This window comes from Antechinus flavipes, chromosome 5 (assembly GCF_016432865.1).
Source record: "Antechinus flavipes isolate AdamAnt ecotype Samford, QLD, Australia chromosome 5, AdamAnt_v2, whole genome shotgun sequence".
NCBI lineage: Eukaryota > Metazoa > Chordata > Mammalia > Dasyuromorphia > Dasyuridae > Antechinus > Antechinus flavipes.
Genome location: NC_067402.1, coordinates 28,186,401 through 28,199,887, shown reverse-complemented (window position 1 = coordinate 28,199,887; position 13,487 = coordinate 28,186,401). Strand labels below are relative to the sequence as shown.

Here is a 13,487-nt window from a genome sequence, read left to right as displayed (position 1 = left end):
CAGGTCAAAATAAAGCTTTATAAATACAAGAGATGGTGATGACTCATAAAGCAGCATTACTGAACTGCACGGCCGTGCCCAATAAATTGCTCTGGTTGACCTGGTTATCTCCTTGATGTCTCTTGGATCCATCTCCTTCTCTCCACTCATTTTCAGACTATCCCGTTTCTAGTCTTCCTCCTCTCTCATCGGCACTATTTCAGTGGCCGCCCAATTAAATTCTGAGGCTCTTCCTTTTTCAATCTGGTTGCCAAATTGCTATTCTTAAAGGGAAGGCCTGATCATGGCACCTCCCTGCTCAAGAATCATCACTGGCTCCTTCTCTCAGATAAGGAGAAGCTGGAGTTCTGGGCCTTCCATAATATGGCTCCCATCTATCTTTCCATTCTTATTCCATATTAGTTCCCCTTCCATCCTCTCCATCCCAGCTGAAGTGGCCTGAGAGCTATTCTACACACGACATAACATCACTAGTCTCCATAAATGTACACAAGGTGTTTCCTGTCCTCTTCTTCCTCCACAAAGCACTTTGTGCTTATTCATCTGTGTTCATGTTGTAGACTCAGGCAGAATGTCAGCTTCTTATGGACAGAGGCAGATCTGTGGCTTTCTTGCCAGACCACTCCATGCCACGCTGCTTCCCTTCAGACCTCCACCTCCTCCCCATTATTAGCCCGTACTCCAGCTTTGGGTCACTCAGCTCTCATAGCTCATGCCATCCCTACCAGGTCCACCATTTACTTCTCCTTCCCGTCAGCCCCCTAGACTCTGTTCCTGAGTCCTGATAGGCCATCTTTGGCCTTATTTTACTGCCCCGACTTTGTCCAATCCGCCCCACCCCATGATGCTTTGCACATCTCCTCCCCTTCCCTCTTAGCTTCCCTTAGGTTGTAAGCTCAAAGAGGCCAGTGGCTATTTTGCTTTCTTGTTTTTGTAAACTTGGAGCTTAGAACAGTACCTGGCACACAGTAAGCTCTTAATAGACACTTTATCTTTCTATTTATGGCAAAGCACCCAATACATGTTTATTGAATTTAACTGAAGGACATCTGTCTCCTCCTCCTCCTCCTTTCTTCTTCTTTATCATCACCATCATCTTAGTAATAAGAATATTTTCTAATTGAAAAAGTAATGCTAATGAAACATGATTTGGACCATTAATGGCCTAAGTGAATTCTTGTCTTTTCTCCATCACACACCCAAACTAACTTTCAATGTTTTTAATAAATCAGGAGCAAATATTTCATAACACAGTTATAGTCCTGTGGACCTTCCAGAAAACATTAAATTAAATTTCACTTCTAACCTGCACTAGAACACTTGATAGAAAACATCTGAGTCTTTGAAGGTTTTGGTTCATCTCTTGTGTTTCCTGCTCTCCACCAATCTCGGTGTTCCCCTAATCCAGGCCATTATCATCTCTTGTCTGGATTACGCGAACATCCTCCTGATTGGACTCTTAGTTTCTTCTTTTTCTTGTCCATCCCTCAGAGTGGTCAAAATCATCTTTTCAAAACACAGGACTTTCTCAAGGACACAGAAAGGAGGGGCAGGTAGAATGTAAAACTTGGAGTTAGGAAGCCTGGGTTAAATCCCAAATCAAACACTGACCAGTTTTGGGAACCTGGGCAAGGCACTGGGACTCTGTGCTTCAGTTTTCTCATCCTTCAATGAGGGGGTTAGACTAGTGACCTCTAAGATCTGTTCAGTCTATGACTGTCCATGGCTCCCAGTTACCTCGAGGACAAATTCTTCAGCTTGACATTTAAAGCCTGCTAGTCCATCTTTTCGGTCTCATTTTAATGCCACCTGGCTGTCCCCGGTTTCAGCACTTCATATCCCACCTCCATGCCTTTGCAGTATCTGGAATGCACTCCCTCTCACCTCTGCCTTTCAGAACACGTAGCTTCCTTTAAATGTAATCAAACTCCAGAAGCTCACACAGCTGGGCTTTATTAACTGAGATGGAAGATTCCCAGGACCTGGGACGCCTGACAACATCATGGAAATAAGTGACTGTATGTTAAATGTCTCTTATGTGTCAGACATTGGGGCCATCAACAAGGAGTCTCTGCCCTCAAGGGATTTACATTCTACTGGGGCTTTATGACCGATGCTCACATGAGAAAACATTCCTGCAACGTGATTTTGAGAAGGAGAGTGTTAAAAACTGAGGGGATCGGAAAATTCTTATGGAAAAGGAGTACCTCAAAGAAGGCAGGAGTTTCTAAGGGGTGCAGATGAGAAGGGAGAATGTTCTAGACCTGGGGGTCTGAGCAAATGTATGGGCATGAGTGATGGGATGTTCCATACTAGAAAAGCATGTACGTGCTTACTTTGTGCCTAGTACTGAGAAAAAAAAAACGGAAAAGAGAAATGGAATTCCTCCTCCAGTGCAATCAGAATGAAGGGTTTGTCAAAGGCTGGAACATGAAATTAGACCTGAAAGGTCTGAAACTGGGATCTAGAAGCAAATATTCAGTTGAATTTGGCATCCTGGTATCCAAAGCTTATGGTAGTCAGTTTTATTCTATCTTATTTCAAATATCAAAAAGATTTCTAGGAAAATAGCTGTATAAAATACTGTACTCTTTGAGTAGAATGTAAGCTCATCTCTCTCTCTCTCTCTCTCTCTCTCTCTCTCTCTCTCTCTCTCTCTCTCTCTCCCCTCTCCCTTCCTCCATCCTCCCTCCATCCCCTCTTCTCTTCCTTCTTTCTTTCCTCCATTTCTCCCTCCATTTCTCCTTTCCTTCCTTCCTTTCTTCTTTCCTTCTTTCCCTTATTCATTTCCTATTTCCTTCCTTCCTTCCTTCCTTCCTTCCTTCCTTCCTTCCTTCCTTCCTTCCTTCCTTCCTTCCTTCCTTCCTTCCTTCCTTCCTTCCTTCCTTCCTTCCTTCTCTCTTTCTAGTTTGTCTTTGCATCCTCAGCACCTAGGTCAGTGCCTCCCACTTAGTAAACTTATTGAATTAAATTGAATCGAAGCAACTGAATTTGGAATAGAATTGAGTTGAATTGTTTTGAATAAAAAAATACCCTGAATGATTATCTCAAAGAGAATTTGGGAAATGGTAGAAATGTCCCATCCATAACTAAAACATCAGACAAGAAACCACCTTAGACCACCAGAACTCCATCTATCATGTCCTAAAATTTTAGCAATAGTCTCGACAAATTAAATTCATCCCACCACAGACATAGGTTTCCTTGGAAACCAACTCAATTGAAAACTCCTGAAAAAATTAATATCACTGTTGAAATCTAAATGTTAGCAAGACATTTTCATTTGGCTCCTTTTCTGGGTCCGTGGAAATGGAATAGAAGGGGAAACATACAATTTTCAATTCATCCTTCTTTTTTAGCCAAGAGTATTTGGACTTTTTCCTCCCTTTTCATTTAAAGGGCAACAGTTTCTGTGATTTCCGCAGGTTTGACCTTTAGATGGTATCTTAGGCTTATTATAAAAAGCTCTTCCTCAGGAAAGCAAACAGAGGTTTAAATAATTGTCTTTTCATGGATTCTGGAGAAAGTATTGCTTCTATATCTGTGTACTGAGTGACCTTCCCCTTTTCCCATCTGATCTACATTAAAGTCTTTACTTAGACTTCTTGCCATCCAGATGAATCTGCTTTTTGGCCCATACACTATATTCTAACCCAAATGACACTAGGTTTCATAATTTGGCTTTAAGTAAGGTGAAAATACATGCCTCTGGTGGTATTCTAAGAGTGTATGGATCTTAATAAAGGTATTTCTCCTGTTTGAACCAATAACCCTCTCTCTCTCTCTCTCTCTCTTTCTCTCTTTCTTTGTCTGTCTGTCTCTCTCATTACTTTCGCATGCCTGGAATGCCTTTTCTTCTCATTGCTGATTGAATTCTAACCCAGATTTAAAAGGCTGGCTAAGATTGCCTGTGTTTTCCATGAAGCCTTCCTTGATTTCTCTAGCCAGGATTGACCACACGGCCATCTTCTCCACATGTGGCCCCTTGCCTTGCTTCTTTCCAATGCCGCCATGGTAAGTGACTTTATTATTAAAAGCCTCCATTTTGCCCAGGACCGTCAACTCCATAAAGGTGGGTACTACAGAGCCAGCTTTTGTTTTTCCCATCTTCTGGCAAAGCGCCCAGTGCAGAGAAAGCATGTGATAAATACCCAAAAATTGTTAGAAGCAATGGGATCAATGAAATGGCTCTCACTCTCTCTTGATCACATTCAGCTCATAAGGAAAGGGTTCCCGTGAGAACTGCTATGTGAACTTAAGGGGGTGTACAGGAGTATATTTCAGACAGGTGTGCCCACTAACCTGTACAAAGGAGTGGTGGTAGGGGCTGAAGTCCCGGCTTAGGGAACAGTGAGGAGTCCCTTTTGGCAGACTCAATGAAGATGAACAATTTACTTGAATCTGGACAAGAAGACTGGAGTTGGATTGACTTGGTGGAGGGGGTTGGGTTTTATCCAAGAGCTGACAGAAACACATTTAAGGTTCTTGAACAAAGGTTTGGAAGATTTTTTTGGGCCATGGTGAGGGAAGAGAGATTGGAATACAAAAGTGCGATCCATCACTGACTGTGAAGGCCATCAATTTATGACGATAATAGCTGACATCTATATGGTACCCAACATGTATGACCTCGTGGAATCTTCATAACAACCGTAGGAGATAGGTATTCTTTTCCCATTTTACAGATGAAAAGAAGGTGAATCAACTTGCCCATAGTCCACAGTCAAGTTGGAGGCGGAATTCAAGCCCAGCTCTCCTGACTACACACCCAGTGATCTTTCCAAGACCTCGCATTGCCTCATTTAGTACATGGCTGTTGCATAAATGAATCAAAACACCCACAAGTCTTGGGGGGGCTGTGCAGAAACAACAAGCAGGGTCCTCAGAAATGGGAAGAACCACTCAGCAAATAGAGCTTATCCAAACAGAGTTCTCCACAATATTTTTATTTACATAGAAAAAGTGAGGCAGATGGAGCAGAGAAACCTCCATGAAGGAGCAAGTGGTCCTTTGGCTTCACTGGGCATCCTGTAAAAATAGCTCTTCTGGAGCCTCTGCCCAGGGAGGCACCAAGAAACTGCAGGATGGGGTTTTTTTTCCTCTCTATTTTTCTTCTTCCTCCTTTTAAAAAGTTTTCTCTATCCTAATAATTTTCCTTTCCAATACCAGAGTCTTAAAGGAAGGGCTAGAATTGAATTTGACTTTTATTGAGAAGTGAAGTTTTCGCTCCTGAGTATTATGAGGGGGAGCTGTTGTGGAGAGAGTGCCGGACCAGGACCCAGAAAATCCCAAACTGTGGCCAAGATGACTTTTTCCACCATGAGCTGATGCTATCTAACCTCAGGCTGGCTCTCCTTGTACCAAGGCAATCTTTGGCCTCTCCCTAATTAGTTCATTGTCCAGAGAGGCAGTTCTAAACTCCTCTGCACAATCCTCCCACAGCTGTCCCTCCTCCATCATCTCAGCCGTAGACCTTGGTGCATCCGCCACGGAGAGAACGAGAGGTCATTTGCTGGGCGCTCCCTTATCTCTTCATTTCAGAACAGCTCCCTTTTCTCTCCACTTTTCTCTCTGTTTCTGATAATAAGGGGCTTTCTCCTGTCTTAGGCCAACTTCCTTCTCAGTGTCCCCATCCCATCCCTTTTTTATCAGACTACAACTTCAGTCATCCATTTTCTCTAAACTTCAAACCTGATCTCTTAGTTCTTCCTTGATACCTATAAACATGGCCATCTTTTAAATTTTTCCCCACTAGATCCTTCTGTCCCTCAAGCTATTGTCCTATATTTCTCCTAGTTTTCTCAGTCAAGTTTCTAAAAAAATCTGTCTATATTTGGTGTGTGTCTGGTGGCTTTCAATCACTTTTAAACCCTCTGAAATCTAGCTTTTTCCTTACTCACATGAAATTTTTATAAAGTTACCTAAATTTTCCACTCTGATGGTCTTTTCTTGACTTCTCTATGGCACTTAATACTATGGGTGACATTCTTCTGAACTCTCTTTTCTCTGGTTTTCCCGATACTACTCACTACTGGCTCTTCTTTGATCCCTCTTGACCAACAAATTGATTTATTGGCTATTCTCCACTTCTAACTGTGGGCTCTCCTAAAGCTCTGCCCTGAGCCCTCTTGTCTTTTCTTTCTGGATCATCTTACTTGGGGATCTAGTCAGTCCTCATGGGTTTAACTATCATCTCTATGCCAACTCAAATATTATAAATCCTGATCCAGACTGTCTCCCGAGCATTAGTTCTGCAATATTCGAAAATGGTGGACATTTCCAAATGGAAGTCTCATAGAGATCTCACACTAAACAGACCCAACACAGAATTCATTATCTTTCTCTTCAAACACAAGAGATTTCCCCATTTCCCTTTTTCTGTCCTTCCAATCTCCCAGATTCACATCTTGAATATTAATCTCAATTGTCCCTCATACCATAAATCTAATTATTTGTCAAATCTCCCCGTGTCTGCTTTGATAATACCTCTCAACTCTGTCACATCCTCACAATTCTTAGGGCCCTTAATTCAGGCTCTTGTCTTATTTACCTCTTGCCTAGACTGTCACAATAGTCTCTTGATTGCTGTTTCTGCCTCAGATCTCCCTTTCTTCAATCCATCTTTCACATAGCCAAAAATGATTTTCCTTAAATGAAGGTCAAACATATCATTCTCCTGCTCAGAAAATGTCTGTTTTCCTGTTGCCTCTAGGAGAACATCTAACACCCACTGACTTTTAAAACTCTTTGCAATCTGGTCCCAACTTACTCTCCCAGTTTCTTTACTCTACTATACAACTAAAGTGACCTTTTACTCCTAAAGGACAATCCATCTCCCATCTCCATGTATTTGTACCAGTATTTTTCCTTGCTTCCACTATATAAAATCCAGAAGCTTTCACTTTAAGAAGTAGTGTTTGAGAAACATGATAATTTCAAGATTCAGCTCAAGCTCCATCATAGACACAATCCCCTTGTTGACCCTTCCCTCACAGACAATGCTCTCTCTCACTTGCTGGTGGGTGTTTCTTTTGTATTTATTCCATTTGTTTCTCACTCAAAAGAATGTAAGTTCTTTAAAGAGAAGGACTTTATTTTCTTTTTATCTACCACTCTTGTGACAGAGCCTCTCAGGGTCCACAGAGGTACTAATAACATTCTTGTTGATTGATTCCTGATTCCGAGATCAGCTCTTATTTTACTCTGGCATTCGTGAAGGGTCAAACCAGCTCTTCCTGACACCATTATTCTCATAATGCTTTAGGATGCTTGCTATAACAGAATCAGCTAAGATGATATCTCTCTCTCCCTCCCTCTCTCCTTCTCTCTCTTTCTTCCTCTCTGTCCCCCCCCCCTCTCTCTCTCTGTTTCTGTCTCTCTCTGCGTCTCTATTTCTCGGTCTCTTTTCCTCCTTCTCTCTTCCCTCCCTCTTTGTCCTTTTGTTTCTTCACGATCCTGTCTGGAGGACATCCTAAATGCTATCACCCACTAATTTCTGAAGCTCACGTTATCTCATGTCCATCTGTCAATGCCATACTTTGTTCTCGCATCCCCAGATCTGCTGAAAGACCCACAGATATTTCTCTTGTGATGTCTCCAGAAGAGATGCATCTGCCAACTGAATGTTGAGTAAGGACGAGGACCCCAATCCTTCAGAGCTATGACATCCATTGTAAATGTCATACTGAGCTCTGGACATAGGTCCTAGAAGACTTGGGTTGGAAATCTCACCTTCACCAGATGTGTGATCATGAATAAATCACTTTCCCTCCTTAAGCCTCAGTTTCTTAAATGTGAGATGAGGATCATAATACCAGTGATACCAGCTTGACAGGGTTCAAAACTCAGAACTGGAAGAGGTCTTAAAAGGCATATAGTCTAATTCTATTTTAAAATTATTTGACCAAAATCCCACAGTACAGCTCAAAAGAGAAACTAAACAAAGCACTTTAAAGACCACGTATGCTAGCCCAATGACCATTCTTGGTGCTGTTGTTCTGAAGCTGTGACCTTATCGGTACAGGGACCTGCCACAGGGAATCCTGCCTCTCCCAATGCATATGAGACATTTCTCCATTATAGCTCTTCGGCAACTCAGCATCTTAGAGAAGTCCATGGGATGTTGGGAAATTAAGGGACCTGCCCAGGATCATACAACCTATATTTGTCAGAGGCAGGACTGGAATACAGGCTTTATCCTCCACTTGGCCACAACGGCATTAGAAATAATAAGGAATATGGGAGGTGAGGCTTCAGCAAATGAATGAACAGCTAAAGTTTCCCATTTTACTGTGGGCAAATTCCATTCTTCAGGACTCTGGAACATAAAGACTTCACAGTTTCTTGTCATAATTACCACCACGGACCAAGGATGGATTTCATTTTGGGAAGCACGCTGGCTCTGGCTGTCAAACCATAAAATCTGAAGAACTTGTTTGGTCCCAGATGCTGAGAGAAAATTTTTGGAAGCCAACTGCTGAGTGATTTCTTAGTGGAGACAGCCCAATCACACGGTCCTGGCACTCACTCTTGCACAAGGCCTTAGGAATTCCAAATTGCATCATTTAACCAATGGGAAATCATATTCGATAATGCACAAGGAATCAAAATTATGTGTGTGCGTGTAGCATCCCAAAGCCAGAGCCCGTCATCAAAGATTTAGGGGGGAAGTTAAACCACCCACGCTCTCCCTTTCCCTCTCCATTTTACAGATAAAGAAACAGAGTAAGGTAGGCCCAAAACTCATAGGATTATTTGGCTTAACTAATATTTACTGATTAATCGATTGATTTAGAGCTGGAATGAACCTTAAAGGCAACTTTTCAAACAGAAGGAACTGAGAGAAGAAGTGACCTGCCCAAAGTTAAAGAGATCCTCTGACTTAAAATTCAGTCGCATTTCCACTGCTCTTGGTCACGAGAATCATTTCCTTAGGAAATGTGAAGGTGGGTTACCACGTCTTAACTTGTGGAACTTGTCTATTTCTTTTTCGTGATTTTATGCACAATTCTTTTCTTCTTTCTCTGTATCTGAAGTAATGATTTGTTGCTTCAGCCTTTGGTAGGATACCCAGGATCCAGGCAGGAGTGAATTGTTAGGAAGGAGGAAAGGAGAAAAATCAATTTTGGCAGCAAGGAGAACGAATCCCTATTGATTAGGTGCAGAGACAAGAACCCTGGCCATTGGATTCTCAATGTTTTGGGGACAAAGAAAACTTAAAAAACTGGAGGAGGCTGGGAAGAGGGACAACCAACAAGTGCATTCACTAGATGGCTTCCAGTGTGTCTCCCATGAATCACACCCCAGCTCTAGTCTCCAACCCTCAAGAGGGGAAGTTAATGGAACAGGGAGAAGGAAAGAAAAGGGGGGGGGGAAGATGAATAGAACGAGGAATTGAGAAATGAGATGTGTGAGGGAACGTTGATGAGTATGGTGAAGTCTCCCAAGTCTAGAGTTGGGATACAGAGAAGGCAACTGTGAGCCAAGCATTGACCCTGCAGAGAAAGGAGGCAGAATGTCTTGGGGGTTGATAGAAAATGGCCATTAGCATCTAGCCCGGGAGATAAACTTGGATAACTTGACCCTCAAAGAAGGAAAGATTGCTAGTGATGGGAGGATGGAGGGAGAGCTGAGAAATTGCAAGAGAAAGAGATCAAACCCCTGGGACAAGCGAGTCATAAAGTATGAGAGAACAAGCAGCCAAGACTGGAAAGGATGGCCAGTGACATGATGCGACATCGCCCAAAGGGAGTCAGGTGTCACAGAGGGCCAGAAGATGGAAGGAGGGAGCTAGGAAGAGGTCTAAAGTGGGATGTTTGTTAATTATAGAGCCAGAGTTCCCAAGGGCCCACTGGAAAGGGCACAGCTCTGGACTGGGGCATGGGAGAAGGCCAGGGTCAAGGTGGATGGGACTGTGGAAGTGGGACAGCCGTGGTCAGAGAGGAGGCTTGTTCTTTGGCAGTTGAGGGCTCCACATCAGGAAGGAGCCATCCCGATGAAATCCTAGTTCCAGATTGTACATTCCCCCTTCCTCTCCTCAGAAAAAAGTGAGATGAGTCAGCCTTAGCAGAAAGGAACTGGCTCTTATTCTTAAAAAAGGCACCTCAATATAGGGTAAAAGGTAAATATACAGAGAAAATACTGATTTAAACTCCAATACTTTTGATAGGAAGAGCTTAATAAAGATCTTGGATCTAGAGGCAGAAGAGATTCGAAAAGCATTTCTGGTCCATTTCCCTCCCAGATCAGCAAGTCAAGGCCCAGGGAATTAAATGACTTTCCTGAAATGTTACATCAGGGCCCCGGGGGTAGCATTTGAATCCTGGTCCCGTAATTCTACGGGCAGTGCAATTTCTCAAGTGACTTTCCTAAGATTTGCCTGTGTTAGAAAAAAATCACTAACTTGGAAGATTTTTCTTTAACAAAAAACAAACAAACAAACAAACCAACAAACCTTTCAGTAAGTCTCATGCTGGGCTTCTCCCTCACATCCTTGACTGGCTAAGCCCAACCCGCATGGAAAGGTAATTGTAGGGAAAAAACCACATACTGCTCATCTTGAATATTTTAATTTTCACTGTGAGCAAAATCCTTTCAAAATAGCCCTCCCATTTCCAGGAATTTGTTCTTGTTTTTCAAAGCAAAGCAAAACAAAGGTGCTTGGCTGCCAGGTCTGCTTTTCCTTCATAAAGGGCACCGAGCCGTCCCACAGCCCAGGCGTAGGAGCTAAGCCCAGCAGAATTAATCCTCTGCTGCCCATTTCAACAACCAGCTTTTAAGGTCAGGACCGTCTAGGGATGGGCACGTGGGGCCCCTCGTGTCCCTTCCCCCTTCTCCCAGGCTCCCCAGGGCTGGTCTACTGGACAGAGAACCCCCGCTCTGCCCCTTGCTGCCTTAGTGGTACTGACCCACTCCCTGGATTCTGCTTCTGGAAAACCAAAGGAGGGACTAGACCTCCTAGAAGTCTTCTTCCGGCCCAGAGTCCGATACTGGGATCTCAGGCCTTCGTTTCCCTTTTAAGGCTGCTCTGAACGTTCACATGGAACCTATTCCTCCAGAAATCCCTCTGCTCAGCAGTTAGGGTGTTGTGTGCCGAAGGACACAACACGGGGACTCGGGTCAGAGGGTGTGGGTTCAAATCCTGCCTCTGACACTTCCTAGCTGGGCGACTGTGGATAAGCCAGTGCACAAACACACGGACTTAGAACTGAAAGGGACTTGGAGATTGTCCAACCCCCTCATTTCTGAGATGAGCAACTTGAAAGTTAGGAGAGTTAAGTGACACAGGCTGGATTGGAACTCCAAGACCACTGCTCTACCCCCCTGGACCACCCAGCCCCTTCGCGCCCCCCCCCCCCTTGCCCTGCTTCAGATGCCTAGCAGTAACCTTCCTTCCACACTGCTTGGATGCAGTCTCCCCACAAAGGAATCTCAGACAGTGCCTGTGATCTGTGAGCAATAGTCAGACATTAACCTTCCCAGAGGGACAGCGCTCTCCCTCCCTCCCTCTGCTTCTCTTCCTGTTTCTGTTTCTCTGTCTCCATTTTCCTTCCTCCCTCCTTCTCCTCTCTTCTTCCTTCCCCTTCCCATCCTTCTCCCCTTCTCCTCTTCTCTCTGTCTCTGTCTTTTTCTATCTCTGTATCTGTGTCTCTCTCTTTGTCTCTCTGTCTCTTCCTTTTCTCTCTGTCTGTCTGTTTCTATCTTTGTATCTGTGTCTCTCTCTTTTTCTCTCTGTCTCCCTCTCTGTCTCTTCCTTTTCTCTGTCTCTCTCTTTTCCTCTATCTGATTCTATCTTTCTGTTTCTCTCTTCCTCTCTCTGTCTCTCCCTAAGTGTCTGTCTCTGTCTTTCTCTCTGTCTCTGTCTCTCTCTCTCTATCTCTCTTTCTGTCTCTTTGTCTCTGTCTCTCTCTCTCTCTCTCTCTTTCTCTCTGCCTCTGTTTTTTCTCTGTCTCTTCCTTTTCTCTCTCTGTTTCTCTATCTCTCTCTTCCTCTGTTTCTATCTCTCTGTGTCTCTCACTCTCTCTGTCTCTCCTTGAGTATCTGTCTGTCTTTGTCTCTCTCTCTGTCTCTGTCTCTCTTTCTCTGTCTCTGTCTTTGTCTCTGTCTCTCTCTCTGTCTCTGTGTCTCTGTTTCTCTCTTTCTCTCTGCCTCTGTTTCTTTCTCTGTCTCTTCCTTTTCTCTCTCTGTTTCTCTCTCTCCCTCCCTCTGTCTCTATCTCTGTGTCTCTCACTTTGTCTCTCCTTGAGTATCTGTCTGTCTCTGTCTCTCTCTGTCTCTTTGTCTCTGTCTCTGTCTTTGTCTCTGTCTCTCTCTTTCTCTCTTCCTCTGTTTCTTTCTCTCTGTGTCTCTCGCTTCCTCTATCTCTCTTTGTGTGTTTATCTCTATCGCTCTCCCTCTGTCTCTATCTCTGTGTCTCTCACTCTCTCTGTCTCCCCTTGAGTATCCGTCTGTCTGTCTCTCTCGATCTCTCCTTCTCTCTCTCCTCCCCCATCACACAAAGACCCTTCCTCTCCCCTTCTTTTTAGAAGGAACAATCCCATGGCTGCCTGAGATCACTTTCCTAGCGCTCTGGACCGACCAGTAGCTCCCAGGTACTCCTAGCCGGTGCTCTGAAGAGACAGACTAACCCCAACAATCATAATCCATGTTCCGGTAATGCTCCATGTACTCTTCTGACAACCCTTAGATGTACATCACAATCACAAAGGAGATTGGTGGTGGCCATGAGGTTGGCCAAGCACTTCCTGCCTGTTAGTTCGGGTGAGCCGGCAGCCCCATGAGATCGGGGTCCGGGGCCATGATCTTCCCTTTTGCCAGTGCAGTGGGCTGCCCAGGGTCTGAGTCAGAAGGCCTGGGTTCACATCCTGCCTCTGTCACTCAGTATTCTGGGACCTGGGCTGTAGCCCCTCGTTTATGAAGGAGAAAGTTGGACCAAATGGCCTCTCAGGTCTCCCTGGGCTCTAAATCTATGATTCTGTGACTCTAAGAGAAACGAAGGGTTTGCTCGGTGTCACATGGCTGGCCAGCTCACCACGCCACCCTTCACCCACCTGGTGTCCTAAAGCACCCCCTCCTCCCCCCTCTGTCTCTGTCTCTGTCTCTGTCTTTCTTTCTCCTTCTGTCTCTGTCTCTTTCTCTCTCTGTCTCTCTCGTTCTGTTTCTCTCTCTCTCTGTCTCTCTTTCTGTTTCTCTGTCTCTCTCTTTCTCCTTCTGTCTCTGTCTCTCTCCCCCATCTGTCCTCCCCCCCATCTCCCCTCCCCCCTCCCAGCCTTGTGAAGGAGGAAAGCAGTAGTGTTTCCCCAAGAGCAGCTCCTTCCTGAGACAGAAAAACAAAGCCACGAGTCTGTATCATAATCAATCTAAAGGTCTCCCTCCCCCAGACTCCAAAGTCAGAAGCCCCTGTTCATATTCCTTGTTTCTTTACCAAAAAAATCAATCCTTTACAATTCCATCAGAGAAATGAATTTGGAGTTGGGAAGACCGAATTC

The 13,487-nt window shown here is 44.2% G+C and overlaps 1 protein-coding gene across 7 annotated transcripts in view; it reads right to left on the bottom strand.

Moving 5' to 3' along the window:
* THRB (thyroid hormone receptor beta) overlaps positions 1-13,487 on the bottom strand; it is a 436,159-nt gene that overhangs the window by 63,420 nt on the left and 359,252 nt on the right. The window lies entirely within an intron of this gene.